The sequence below is a fragment of the Anomaloglossus baeobatrachus genome, chromosome 5 (assembly GCF_048569485.1).
Source record: "Anomaloglossus baeobatrachus isolate aAnoBae1 chromosome 5, aAnoBae1.hap1, whole genome shotgun sequence".
NCBI lineage: Eukaryota > Metazoa > Chordata > Amphibia > Anura > Aromobatidae > Anomaloglossus > Anomaloglossus baeobatrachus.
The window spans coordinates 1,851,093-1,865,016 of record NC_134357.1 but is presented as its reverse complement, the minus strand read 5'-3'; positions in this window follow the sequence as shown (position 1 = coordinate 1,865,016).

Genomic DNA, 13,924 nt, shown 5'->3' with positions numbered 1-13,924 from the left:
CTATACATACAGTGCTATACTGGCACTATCAGGCTGATTCTATACATACAGCGCTATACTGGCGCTATCAGCCTGATTCTATACATACAGTGCTATACTGGCACTATCAGGCTGATTCTATACATACAGTGCTATACTGGCACTATCAGGCTGATTCTATACATACAGTGCTATACTGGCACTATCGGGCTGAGTCTATACATACAGTGCTATACTGGCACTATCAGGCTGATTCTATACATACAGTGCTATACTGGCGCTATCAGGCTGATTCTATACATACAGTGCTATACTGGCGCTATCAGGCTGATTCTATACATACAGTGCTATACTGGCGCTATCAGGCTGAGTCTATACATACACTGCTATACTGGCATTATCAGGCTGATTCTATACATACAGTGCTATACTGGCACTATCAGGCTGATTCTATACATACAGTGCTATACTGGCGCTATCAGGCTGATGCTATACATACAGTGCTATACTGGTGCTATCAGGCTGATTCTATACATACAGTGCTATACTTGCGTTATCAGCCTGATTCTATACATACAGTGCTATACTGGCGCTATCAGGCTGATTCTATACATACAGTGCTATACTGGCATTATCAGGCTGATTCTATACATACAGTGCTATACTGGTGCTATCAGGCTGATTCTATACATACAGTGCTATACTGGCACTATCAGGCTGATTCTATACATACAGTGCTATACTGGTGCTATCAGGCTGATTCTATATATACAGTGCTATACTGGCACTATCAGGCTGAGTCTATACATACAGCGCTATACTGGCACTATCAGGCTGATTCTATACATACAGTGCTATACTGGCGCTATCAGGCTGATTCTATACATACAGTGCTATACTGGCGCTATCAGGCTGATTCTATACATACAGTGCTATACTGGCGCTATCAGGCTGATTCTATACATACAGTGCTATACTGGCACTATGAGGCTGATTCTATACATACAGTGCTATACTGGCACTATCAGGCTGATTCTATACATACAGTGCTATACTGGCACTATCAGGCTGATTCTATACATACAGTGCTATACTGGCACTATCAGGCTGAGTCTATACATACAGTGCTATACTGGCACTATCAGGCTGATTCTATACATACAGCGCTATACTGGCGCTATCAGCCTGATTCTATACATACAGTGCTATACTGGCACTATCAGGCTGATTCTATACATACAGTGCTATACTGGCACTATCAGGCTGATTCTATACATACAGTGCTATACTGGCGCTATCAGGCTGATTCTATACATACAGTGCTATACTGGCGCTATCAGGCTGATTCTATACATACAGTGCTATACTGGCACTATCAGGCTGATTCTATTCATACAGTGCTATACTGGCACTATCATGCTGATTCTATACATACAGTGCTATACTGGCACTATCAGGCTGATTCTATACATACAGTGCTATACTGGCACTATCAGGCTGAGTCTATACATACAGTGCTATACTGGCACTATCAGGCTGATTCTATACATACAGCGCTATACTGGCGCTATCAGCCTGATTCTATACATACAGTGCTATACTGGCACTATCAGGCTGATTCTATACATACAGTGCTATACTGGCACTATCAGGCTGATTCTATACATACAGTGCTATACTGGCACTATCGGGCTGAGTCTATACATACAGTGCTATACTGGCACTATCAGGCTGATTCTATACATACAGTGCTATACTGGCGCTATCAGGCTGATTCTATACATACAGTGCTATACTGGCGCTATCAGGCTGATTCTATACATACAGTGCTATACTGGCGCTATCAGGCTGAGTCTATACATACACTGCTATACTGGCATTATCAGGCTGATTCTATACATACAGTGCTATACTGGCACTATCAGGCTGATTCTATACATACAGTGCTATACTGGCGCTATCAGGCTGATGCTATACATACAGTGCTATACTGGTGCTATCAGGCTGATTCTATACATACAGTGCTATACTTGCGTTATCAGCCTGATTCTATACATACAGTGCTATACTGGCGCTATCAGGCTGATTCTATACATACAGTGCTATACTGGCATTATCAGGCTGATTCTATACATACAGTGCTATACTGGTGCTATCAGGCTGATTCTATACATACAGTGCTATACTGGCACTATCAGGCTGATTCTATACATACAGTGCTATACTGGTGCTATCAGGCTGATTCTATATATACAGTGCTATACTGGCACTATCAGGCTGAGTCTATACATACAGCGCTATACTGGCACTATCAGGCTGATTCTATACATACAGTGCTATACTGGCGCTATCAGGCTGATTCTATACATACAGTGCTATACTGGCGCTATCAGGCTGATTCTATACATACAGTGCTATACTGGCACTATCAGGCTGAGTCTATACATACAGTGCTATACTGGCACTATCAGGCTGAGTCTATACATACAGCGCTATACTGGCACTATCAGGCTGATTCTATACATACAGTGCTATATTGGCGCTATCAGGCTGATTCTATACATACAGTGCTATACTGGCACTATCATGCTGATGTTGCGTCCTGGACAAGCCAGGGGCCACAGAGCACAACACCCCACACCCCGGTCAGGCACACCAAAGCCAGAACACAAAACCCTTGTTGCCTTCCTCCAAGGGCTGATGATCACACCAGGGGGTGGGGGGGCGGTTGGTCCCGCCCACCGAGGAGTTCACAGTCCTGGAGGCGGGAAAACCAGGAGATGAGTTGGAGAAGTGAAAGTGAGAGGAAGGAAAGTGGTAGTAGAGCAGCCTGAAGTTGGTCCGGGTGTGTGGCCCGGGCGGTACAGCAAGGTTGGCAGATGGTGGTGACAGTCTGCAGGAGTGGCCGATTGGAGTCTACCGTAAGGACCGTGGACGGGCGGTGGCCCGGCGGTACCGGACCGGTACACAAAGAGGAGCCAGCACCATCTGGCAGGGGCTTTTCGGACCCCGGCAAGGCTAGGAGTCGCCGTGAATTTGCCAAATCCGTTAGTGAAGGGAACCTCCTGGGTTTCCAAACAGTCAAGTCCCGACAGAAGGCAACCGTCCAACCAGAAGAGGGAGACACCGCCACCGCCAAGGCAACCGTTTCTCAGGGCCAGCACCTGCGGGCAAAAGGGGCTCCTCCGGCCCATATCCAAGCCGGGGAGCGGGTTACCGGTGGGAACCCATTGGAACCGTACAGACATCTTAGGTGCATGGAAAGGCAGTCACCATCAACCTGCCGGGAGCAACAACACCGCAGCCGTCTGAGGGACCCGTCCATCCAGCCGAGAGTTTTACTGAGAACTGTGTCTTCATCATTGGCTGAGTGAGTACCACCGTGCCGTGCGGCACAGCGCTGCCCCTGCGACCCTGCACCTCGCCAGGCCCCGTAGCCCGCCTGCCATCAATCCCTACCCCATCACCGGGCCCCGGGACAACCAACCCCCACCCACAGAGGGGAGAAATAACAACCAAGCTGCTCCCTGTCACCGCTCCCGGGATCCCCGTCCAGAGCAGCGGTGGTGTCACCAATGTCACCACAACTGTGGGTGGGGTCACGGACAATAAATCCCCACAATCAAATCCCCACCCTTTTCACTCACGGGCGAGGAACGCCGCTCGAGTCCCCGGGATCCGGCCCACCGCTCAAGCCACCACCGAGCAGCAATGGCAGCCGCAGAGCAGCAGCACCAGCGGCCGCACCCGAGCAGTGGGAGAGCGCAGCGTCCCCTCCTCAGCCCGCGACACTGATTCTATACATACAGCACTGTATGTGTATTGGTGCGCTTTGAACAGTGTCCTTCATGTGATGTAGGGCCCATCCTATGGGGGGCCTCAGTCTAGTGTGGACCCGTGTGTATGTGAGCAGGCAGTCCAATGTCAGACATCATGTGCTACCTGTAGACTCTTGCTTTTTGCTGCAGACTCCTCAGTTGTGAAGGGGCTCATTATTAACACATTCCTTCCTATATTTACGTCCAGAATGCTGACAGCTCAGCCCCATTATACCCTGACTAGTAATGTATACAGCGGCGCCTCTCTGGAGCACTCGGCTCCCCCCGCCCAGTGGGCCCAACACTCTGCCGATTGTGTCCTGCCGATAACTCTGCCTGTCAATCACGTCACCCTCTTGGCCGTCACCCAAGCCTCATTCATGTGTCAGTATCTGGTCAGTATTTGTAGGGTAAAGCCAGGAGTGGAACCTCCAGAGAAGAGTTCTCATTGAAGGATTGACACCTGCCTTGTGTTTTGGAGACACTCCTGGTTTTGGCAAATGCTGATAAAACATACTGAGCCCCAGAGATATCCGGCTGTGTCACAAAAAAGGGGTGAGATGATGCTGCAAGTGATGACTCCTGTTCTGCAGATGGTGAGGTGAGCCCGTGGTCCGGGGCTGACTACCACCCCAATATCTACACGTAATGACCCACCTCACTCATGTTTACGCAGATTGCGATTTTCAGAAGTTCCTGCACATTTTGTGCTATTTCGTCTAACTCTAGTGGTTAATGGCGACGCACACTCCTCATGTGACCACAGAGGCGGTTTACAGACTCCTGGATTCATCACTGATCTGCCCATGTCCGCTGGAGAAACGGTAACACTCGTAGCGGTTGCACCTGTAATGGAACGTTCTTCAGGAGTCGTGGGGAGGAGCGCGTCTCCTCATCCATTTCCACTCTGTGGCGAGGTTCTGAATAATTTCAGGATAATTTGTTCTAAATGCTAAGGTATGGTTGATTGTAAGCATTTGGATGGTCCGGACCTGTGTGTTGATGATATGGTGTGGTTGTCTACCAAGAACATAAAGGTCCCTTCCTGGAAGCTGAGACTCCGGTTTATTGGTCCTTGTAAGACAATCACTGTTCAGATAGCCAAGATCATAAATTCTCGCTTTGCATGCCGGTCACTTCAATACTTGGTACATTGGAAGGGTTACGGTCCAGAGGAGAGAATGTGGGTACCAGCATCTGATGTCCATACTACCAGGCTGCTCCACCAGGCTACTAGGTCGGCACGGTCTATTCATGCATCTATCCCTTGAGGAAGACGGCAAATTGAAACCCGTGTCGGGAGTGAGCTGTGACGCCCCAGGCTATCTGGTCAACCAGGTAATGTGCATCTCCTACCTGTATCACTAACCTAGCAGAGCGCTCTGTGTGTACTGAGGGCAGAGGCATTGTGAGGTGTATCTGGGTGTAAGGAGTGAGGTCTGTATTTGGAGAGGGTTGCTGCCATGACTCACTAGGACAATACTAACTGTGATAAGATCATGGCCCTGCACATTAGGTGCTCAGAACAGGACTATTACTATTCTACATGTATTGATTGACCTTGCTTGCTCTGAGAGTGCGGCCCTAGTGGATCATCTCATTGTTTATTCTTGCTCACCTTTTTTAATGGTATGTCTCTGTTGTTAATAAAAGAATAATATTTTTTTTACTCTAGTCATTGTACGCTAATATTTGTAGGTTGTATGCATCTAGACAGGCCTGTTCCTGAGGGTCCAGAGTCCCCTCTAAGGAGGGGGTACCACGATGGAGAATATTCCCTTCTGTTTCAGGTGTCAGGAGATCGCAGCTCATGGCCACATGCATACTTGCATGGAATAAATCTACTAGCAGTGCAGATGCTCCTTGGTCTGGTGCTGCAAGGGTTAAGCAGTTTGTTTGTTCTCCTAACTCAACAGAAAAAGCCAGAGCTCAGCTGTTCTGAGTTTCCCATTCACCTCTGCTATAAATACTCCCTTCTCAGATCAGGGAGTTGCCAGTGATAGTTTAGCTATACCTAGCATTCAGAGTAGAATTGAGAGCTGTGGACCAAGGAGTCATTTTTGGATCTGTAGCCGGATATTGCTGCCTGGAATTTGTGTGGTGTTTCTGCAAAGAAAGAACCTGTCTAGGGACGTCAGGAAGTGTAGAGTTGCTTAGGGTAAGTGTCAGGGTTTGATCCTCCCTATCCTTCCCTAGTGGCACTATGTCCTCTTGGTGGAGCATCACAACCAAGAACTGCCCTGGAGGGGTACCTGGTGCCTATCATCAGACAAGTCCTATTTCACCATGAGAGGTTCTGGTGAAGACTGGGTAGGCACCTAGTCACGTCTCTCTCAGGGTAAGCCTGGTTCTGGGATCAGTGGATCCCTCTCTCCCCTGCATCTTGTAGCATGACATACCACATCAGTAGTGTCAGAGAGTTACCATACCACCAGCTGCAGAAGGCTCCAACTTTACCACCTGCGGAAGAATACCAGAGGGTTATCTCACTACTAGCTGAAGGTTATCATTACTCCAGTTGCAGAGGGTTACCACGTTACCAGCAGCAGAGGGTTATTTCACAAATGGCAGCAAAGGATTGCCATACTACCAGCTTCAGAAATTACCCCCACTGCTATAAGCAAAGGTTATCACACCACAAACTGTAGAGAGTAACAACATCACCAGCAGCAGAGGCCTACCACCACCTTCTGCAGAGGGTTTCCACACCACCAGCTGCAGAAGGTTACCACTAGAGAGGAGTGAATTTGTTCAAAAAAGGTTCCCCAATTTCAAATTTGGTATGAGCCTTGCCTCGTTCCGCTCAGTATCGGATTCATGAGCTATTTTCTCAAAAATAGGCAAAGATTGGTTTTGTTCGGTAACTGTTCAGGGTTACACTATTGCAGAAACCATCCACTTCTGGCCCCATCACAGCCATGTCAGGTATAGGCATGGCTATGATTGGTCAGTGAAATCACTGTAAAAAAACAAAAAGGAAGCCAACTGGTTAAAGCCGAACAAACTTAGCAGCCTAAACAAGATATGTTATCACCGCTCACCTAGACCTATATACGATATCCCAAAATAGTGGACGATGCCAGGCACATCACTTCACCACTTCTCCTGAGACTTAGCAGCCTCCCCGCGAATGTCACACTGCTTCCAGAGTCCTTCATTATCCTTCATGAATATGCATGGTTGCCCTCACAGTAGCTGTGTCTGCCAGAGTAAAGTGTAAAAATAAATAAATAAAATGGCGTACAGTCCCCTGTATATTGACACTAGCGCAGATAAATCTGACGGCTACAGGCTGGCTGTGTATCAAAATACGAGAGACCCCATGCAGCTTCTTTTTAATTATTTAAATAAATGATTTTAAAAAACAACATGTGGTCACCCCCAATTTTGATACCCAGCCATGATACAGCCGACAGCTGAGCCCTGGTATTCTCAGGCTGAGGAGGCCCATGGTTATTGGGCCCTCCCCAGCCTAAAAATAGCAGCCTGGAAGCAGTGTGACAGCCATGAGGGAGACTCGGTAAGTATAATGCTCCTGCTTTATTCCCTATTTTCTTTCTTTTGCAGCCCCCCTAGTTCTTAACATCTGCCCACTAGCCCTTACTAACACATAAGTTTGCCTCCCATTGTATTCAATGGTGTTTGGGTATGTTCGTCTATTCAGCGAACACCAGGAAAGTTGGCGAACATGAACGAAACTGAATCTTTACAGATTTCCTTATATCTAGTTACCACACCACCAGATGCAAAGGATAACCAAACGACCAGCAGTAGAGGATTATCACACCTGCACCAGCAGCATGATGCATCTAGATAGGGTAACTACACTACACCTAGAAGCGTAAGATGATCACACCACCACCAGAAGCGGGTGACAACACCGCCATCAGCAGCAAACGGTGACCACACCACAACTGCAGGGTGCGATCACACAATCTGGAGCTGTGATTGACAAAAAGCAGCACAATATAACTAGGTGATAACTACAAGACCACCTGCAGCAGAGGGTGACCACACCAGCAGAAGGTGACAATATCACCACCAGCAACAGAGGAGGACTACACTGGCAGCAGACATTGACATCACCAGCAGCAGAGGGTGACCACATGAACACCAGCAGCAGAGTTACCAAAACACTAGCTGCAGAAGATTATCCCACCATCAGCTGCAGAAGGTTACCATATCACCAGCTGAAGTGTTACCTCCCCACCATCTGCAGGATACCAAACCACCACCGGAAGTGTTACCTCACCATCACCTGCAGGATACCAAACTACCACCGGAAGTGTTACCTCCCCACCATCTGCAGGATACCAAACCACCACCGGAAGTGTTACCTCACCATCACCTGCAGGATACCAAACCACCACCGGAAGTGTTACCTCACCATCACCTGCAGCAAGTTATCAAACCATATAGTGTTACCACACTATCAGCAGAAGTGGGTGACTACACCAGCACAAGCAGCATGATGTATCTATGGGGATCCACAGAACCAGCAGAAGGAGAAAGAGGCCACACCACCACCAGCAGAAGAACATGGTCGTTGGGGAGCGTGCTTCAGAGCTTCACCAGTTAGAACCGGCCCGACTGGAAGAAACAGGAGATGACCAGTGGAGTTGGTGAGACAAAGGAGCAATTTAGTAGCTGGAGGTTGAGCTCAATAGTTCCCTCAGTACCAACGCAGTTCAGGGTGCAGAGCCCTAGGGTGGAGTACACTTCATCACCAGAATCTGCAGGACGGGGATTTCACGTCTCTCTGGCCGCCAAAGATCCTGGAGTACAGCAGCATACAGAGTCAGGAGTCAGGACCACGGTCGGGCCCACGTTTGATTCACGCTGCCTGCAGACGGGACAGGAACTTAATTACCAAATGCAGGGGTCCACAAGTAGCTTCATGCCACGGGGATCCACACTACAAGCGCAAGGAAGGAAGCTCTCACACTCCACAACACCGGTGGTGGCCTCTAAAACATCCGGGATCGACTGGGGTCCATCGCGGCGTAAACCGGCACTCCGAGGGTGACGACAGTACTGTGAGTAAAAAGAACTTTGACCGCAGCCCCCTGTGTCGTCCCGTTATTGCCAGCGCCACAGCACCACCGGCCACTACCTCCACCATTATCCTCCCTGGAGCCCACTCCACCTGTGGGGAGCCGAACCATCCAGGCTGCGACACCATCCACCCCAGAGGACAGCACCCGCAGCGGCGTGTTATTCCTGGCCACATACCACAGGTGGCATCAAGAGACAACTACTACTCCCAACATCCCCACCATCATCCTCCTTCCCTTCAACTCCCTTTCGTGGACACCTCGGGGTCACGAAGCCAGCCAGGGCCACCCGTGACATCTCCTTCCATCACCGGCCTGATGACAAGTAAAACCCCGGCCCCGTGGGGTGCTTCATATACGGCGACCCTGATGGTGTCATGCTCGCAGAGGCTACGCTCCGGAAGCTCCAGTAAGGGGTGTGGATAGTGAAGGAGAATTGCTGAGAGTTCTGGAGGTGGGCCACTGACACCCAATGGAATGACCCTGCACTTAGGAGTCACTTCTGCCAGGGTTTGTCAGGTAGGCTTAGGGATTCTCTGTTGCAATATGCCTCCTCTGAGTCGCTGGAGGCCGCCATGTTCCTCACTGTCAGAGTGGATCGACACCTCATGGAGAGACCCTATAAGACCCTGTTCCCTGTCATTCTCCCCAGGGAAGAGCTCCCACTGGTGCCAGCTGATGAACCCATGCAGTTGGGGGGAACCTCCCCTCAGACTGAATCGCTTGCGGTTCATCATGAGTCTGGGTCCTGTTTCTACTGTAGAGAGAAGGGTCATTACATTGGCGCCTGTTCATTAAGACCCAAACATCTGGTAATAAGCCATATCCTCCTGGTTGTATGGAGGGAAGTGACCAGGCAGTGTATATTTTCTCCATCTACACGTCCCAGTTCACCATTACAGCAGAGGTGGTTATTGGTGGGAAGACTGAGATGCTTTCTGTCCTTGTGGACAGCGGAGCCGGTGCCAATTTGGTGGATCCTTGCTTTGCTCAGACTCGGGGTCTGACTTGCAGTGCATTAACAAGATCCAGTCCCATCCAGGTTATTGACTCTGCTCCCCTCAGCCAGAGGGAGTTCACCTAAACTGTACCTAATATCAACCTGCGAATAGGCCCTTTTCATAGTGAACATCTGTTCTGTTATGTCTTGGAGGGTCTGTCCACTCTCATCATGTTGGGCCTTCTCTTGTTGAAGAGGCATAACCCTGTGATAGACTGGCAGTCAAGGGAAATAGTCAGTTAGGGCAGTTTTTGCAAAAGCAAGTTCCTGGGTGTTACCATTTCTGCGGTACTTATTAAAAACCTGCCACCCAGTCCGCTAGTTGTAACTACCGAGGTATCTAAGAAAAAAGATGGCGCATTCCCCTCACCTCAGACGGAGATTAGGCCTCGGCCCCGGTAGAGGTGATCGTGGGAGGGTAGTCCTTCCCTCTAAGTGTGTGATACCGGAGCGTAAGGTGCTGAAAGGATGCAGAGACTCCTCTGATCAGATAAACACTGATGCTTATCTTCTTGGGGATGTAAGTTGTGCTTCACACAGGTGGACTCTGTCCATGGACCTCTTCCCGTGACGCCCTCGTCCTCCGAGTGTGACCAGCTCGGACGCTTATCTTCTTGGCGATGTAACGCTTCTCCGCTGATTCTTTGTACATTAATAAGAACATCCCTTCCTTTTGTGGCAGAAAATACCTCAGTCTGTGTCGCCGTGTAAATCTTCCTTGTTCCGTTTTATGATTATTTTTTTTTTATTTTATTTTAACTTCTTTGATTTAAGAACAATGAGCAGAATGATCAAGAAGTCTGGAAGAAAAATGTGATCAGCAGTAATAGAGCCTGATGGGCAGTGCTTTTTTTGTGGTGGTACCTGCCATTACGGCGTACCGGAAAATCTGAAGAGCGCTGAGGGCCAGCACCTCTAGCTCTGTCCACATGGCTAATTTGTAAACTCTACAAATTAGCACAGTGTGGAGCGGAGGCACAAGCAGAGCAGCTACTGGAGCTGCAGGACCTGCGATGATGTCACGTACATGTGACTCGGGGGCGGAGCCATGGAGTTTTGCCCAGCGGGAAAGAAACTGGAGAAGATGGAGGAGTGCAGGGTATTTGAGAGAGGGGTGCAGAGGGCGGCAGGGTGTGCAGGGTGGATAGAGTGAGATCAGGGGTATGGAGGATGGAGACACAAGGGGGATGGAGGATGGAGAGATCAGGGGTATGGAGGATGGAGAGATCAGGGGATCGAGGATGGAAGGAGCAGGGGTATGGAGGATGGAAGGAGCAGGGGGATGAAGCAGGGGGATGGAGGATGGAGAGATCAGGGGGATGGAGGATGGAGAGATCAGAGGATCGAGGATGGAAGGAGCAGGGGAATGGAGGGAACAGGGTTCATTGAGTTTTGTTTCGTCAAACTTGTCTTAGATGGATAAAATAACGCACTATTTCCCGGTCGGTGTGGTTGCGGCATGCAAAAGACCCCGAACAGACGTGGAGACAGAAACAAATGGATACTTCAAGGTTGGCGATCAGCCATTGCCAAAAACAGTAAAGAATGAACTCGAGACGTTGTGGCTGATGAAAATTTGGTTGAAATGTTGTGTTTCTTATAGAATACAGCCTAGGTAAGTCGAAAACCATATTTTTCAAGTGGAAAAAAACGATTATACAGTATTAGTCATTTTTTATTTTTATTTTGAAATCTGAATTACATAGTTTTTGATTGAAATTAGCATACAGACTACAAAACTGAATAATGAGAAACAGGGCCGCACCGTCCATTGGACAAGTTGAGCAGTTTGCTCAGGCGGCACTATATTCAGGGGAACGGCAATGCGGCCGGGGGGCGGAGCCTAGTGCCTCAACAGGTAAACCGTGCACAGGATCCCCCAGCCGTCCGACAGCACGACAGCACCCCCTCCCCGCTCCTCAATCTCGGCTGCCGGGTGACAGTCCACAGTCCCCCCCTCCCCCCCGCTCCTCGCCTCAGAGGTGCATACCGGCAAATATTTTTTTACAAAAAAAGCGCTGCTGATGGGTCAGACTCTTCTGCACATTTATGAGCAGTGATGGAGCTTGTTGGGGCAGAGATCCTTCCTCAAAGGTGTTCGATGTGATGACCAGTGATGGAGCTTGTCCTGGCAGAGTTCTCTCTACAAAGGTATCCAAAGGGATGACCAGTATTGGGTATTTTGGGGGCAGAGCCCTCCTCACAGTGGTGTCCAATGTCATGAACAGTGATGGAGCTTCTAGTGGAAGAGTCCTCTCCACAGAGGTGTCGAAGGTGAGGTGCAGTGATGGAGCTTGTGGGGAACGGTCATCTCGTCCAATGTGATCAGCAATGATGGAGCTTGTCCTGACAGTGTCCTCTCCACAGAGGTGTCCAATATGATGAGCAGTGATGGAGCTTGTCTGGGAAGAGTCCTTTTCACAGAGTTGTCCAATGTGATGAGCAGGGAAATAGCTTGTCCTGGCAGAGTTCTCTCCACCAAGGTATCCAAAGGGATGACCAGAACTGGAGTTTGTTGGGGCAGAGTGCTCTCCGCAGAGGTGTCCAATGTGATGAGCAGTGATGGAACTTTTAGGGGCAGTGTCCTCCTCAACAGTAGTGTATAATGTGATGAGCAGTGATGGAGCTTGTGGGGGCAGAGTTCTCCCCACAGTGGTGTCCAAAATAATGAGCAGTGATGGAGCCCTCTCCACAGTGGCGTCCAATGTGATCAGCAGTGATGAAGTTGTAGAGGAAGAGTCCTCTCCACAGTGGTGTCCATTGTAATGAGCAGTGATGGAGCTTGTCCTGGCAGAGTCCTGTCAACAGTAGTGTCCAATGTGATGAGCAGTGATGGAGCTTGTGGGGGCAGTGTCATCTGCATAGAAGGTCCAATATGATCAGCAATGATGAAGCTTATCCTGACAGAGTCCTCTCCACAGAAGTGTCCAATGTGATGAACCGTGATGGAGCATGTGGGGGCAGAGTCCTCTTCACAGAGGTGTTCAATGTGGTGAGCAGTGATGGAGCCTTTGGGGGCAGAGTCCTTCTCACAGTGATCTCCAATGTGATGAGCAGTGATGGAACTTGTGGGGGCAGAGTCCTCCTCACAGTAGTATCCAATGTGATGAGCAGTGATGGAGCTTGACCTGGCAAACTCCTCTCCACACAGAAGTCCAATGGGATGAGCAGTGATGGAGCTTGTCGGGGCAGAGTCCTCTTCACAGAGGTGTCCAATGTGATGAGTAGTGAAAGAGCTTGTTCAGGCAGAGTTCTCTCCACAAAGGTATCCAAAGGGATGACCAGTAATGAGGTTTGTTGGGGCAGAGTCTTCTCCGCAGAGATGTCCAATGTAATGAGCAGTTATGGAGCTTGTGGTTGTAGAGCCCTCCTCACAGTGTTGTCCAATGTGATGAGCAGTGATGGAGCTTCTGGTGGCAGAGTCCTCTCCACAGACGGTCCAATGTGATGAGCAGTGATGGAGCTTGACCTGGCAGAGTCCTCTCCTCACAGTTGTGTCCAATATAATGAGCAGTGATGGAGCTTGACCTGGTGGAGTCTTCTCTACACACAAGTCCAATGTGATGAGAAGTGATGGAACTTGTCTTGGCAGAGTTCTCCCCACCAAGATGTCCAATGTGATGAGCAGTGATGGAGCTTGACCTGGCAGAGTCCTCTCCCCACCGAGATGTCCAATGTGATGAGCAGTGATGGAGCTTGACCTGGCAGAGTCCTCTCCACACAGAAGTCCAGTGTGATGAGCAGTGATGGAGCTTGACCTGGCAGAGTCCTCTCCACACAGAAGTCCAGTGTGATGAGCAGTGATGGAGCTTGACCTAGCAGAGTCCTCTCCACACAGAAGTCCAGTGTGATGAGCAGTGATGGAGCTTGACCTGGTGGAGTCCTCTCCACACAGAAGTCCAGTGTGATGAGCAGTGATGGAGCTTGACCTGGTGGAGTCCTCTCTACACACAAGTCCAATGTGATGAGAAGGGATGGAACTTGTCTTGGCAGAGTTCTCCCCACACAGAAGTCCAATGTGATGAGCAGTGATGGAGCTTGACCTGGCAGAGTCCTCTCCACACAGAAGTCCA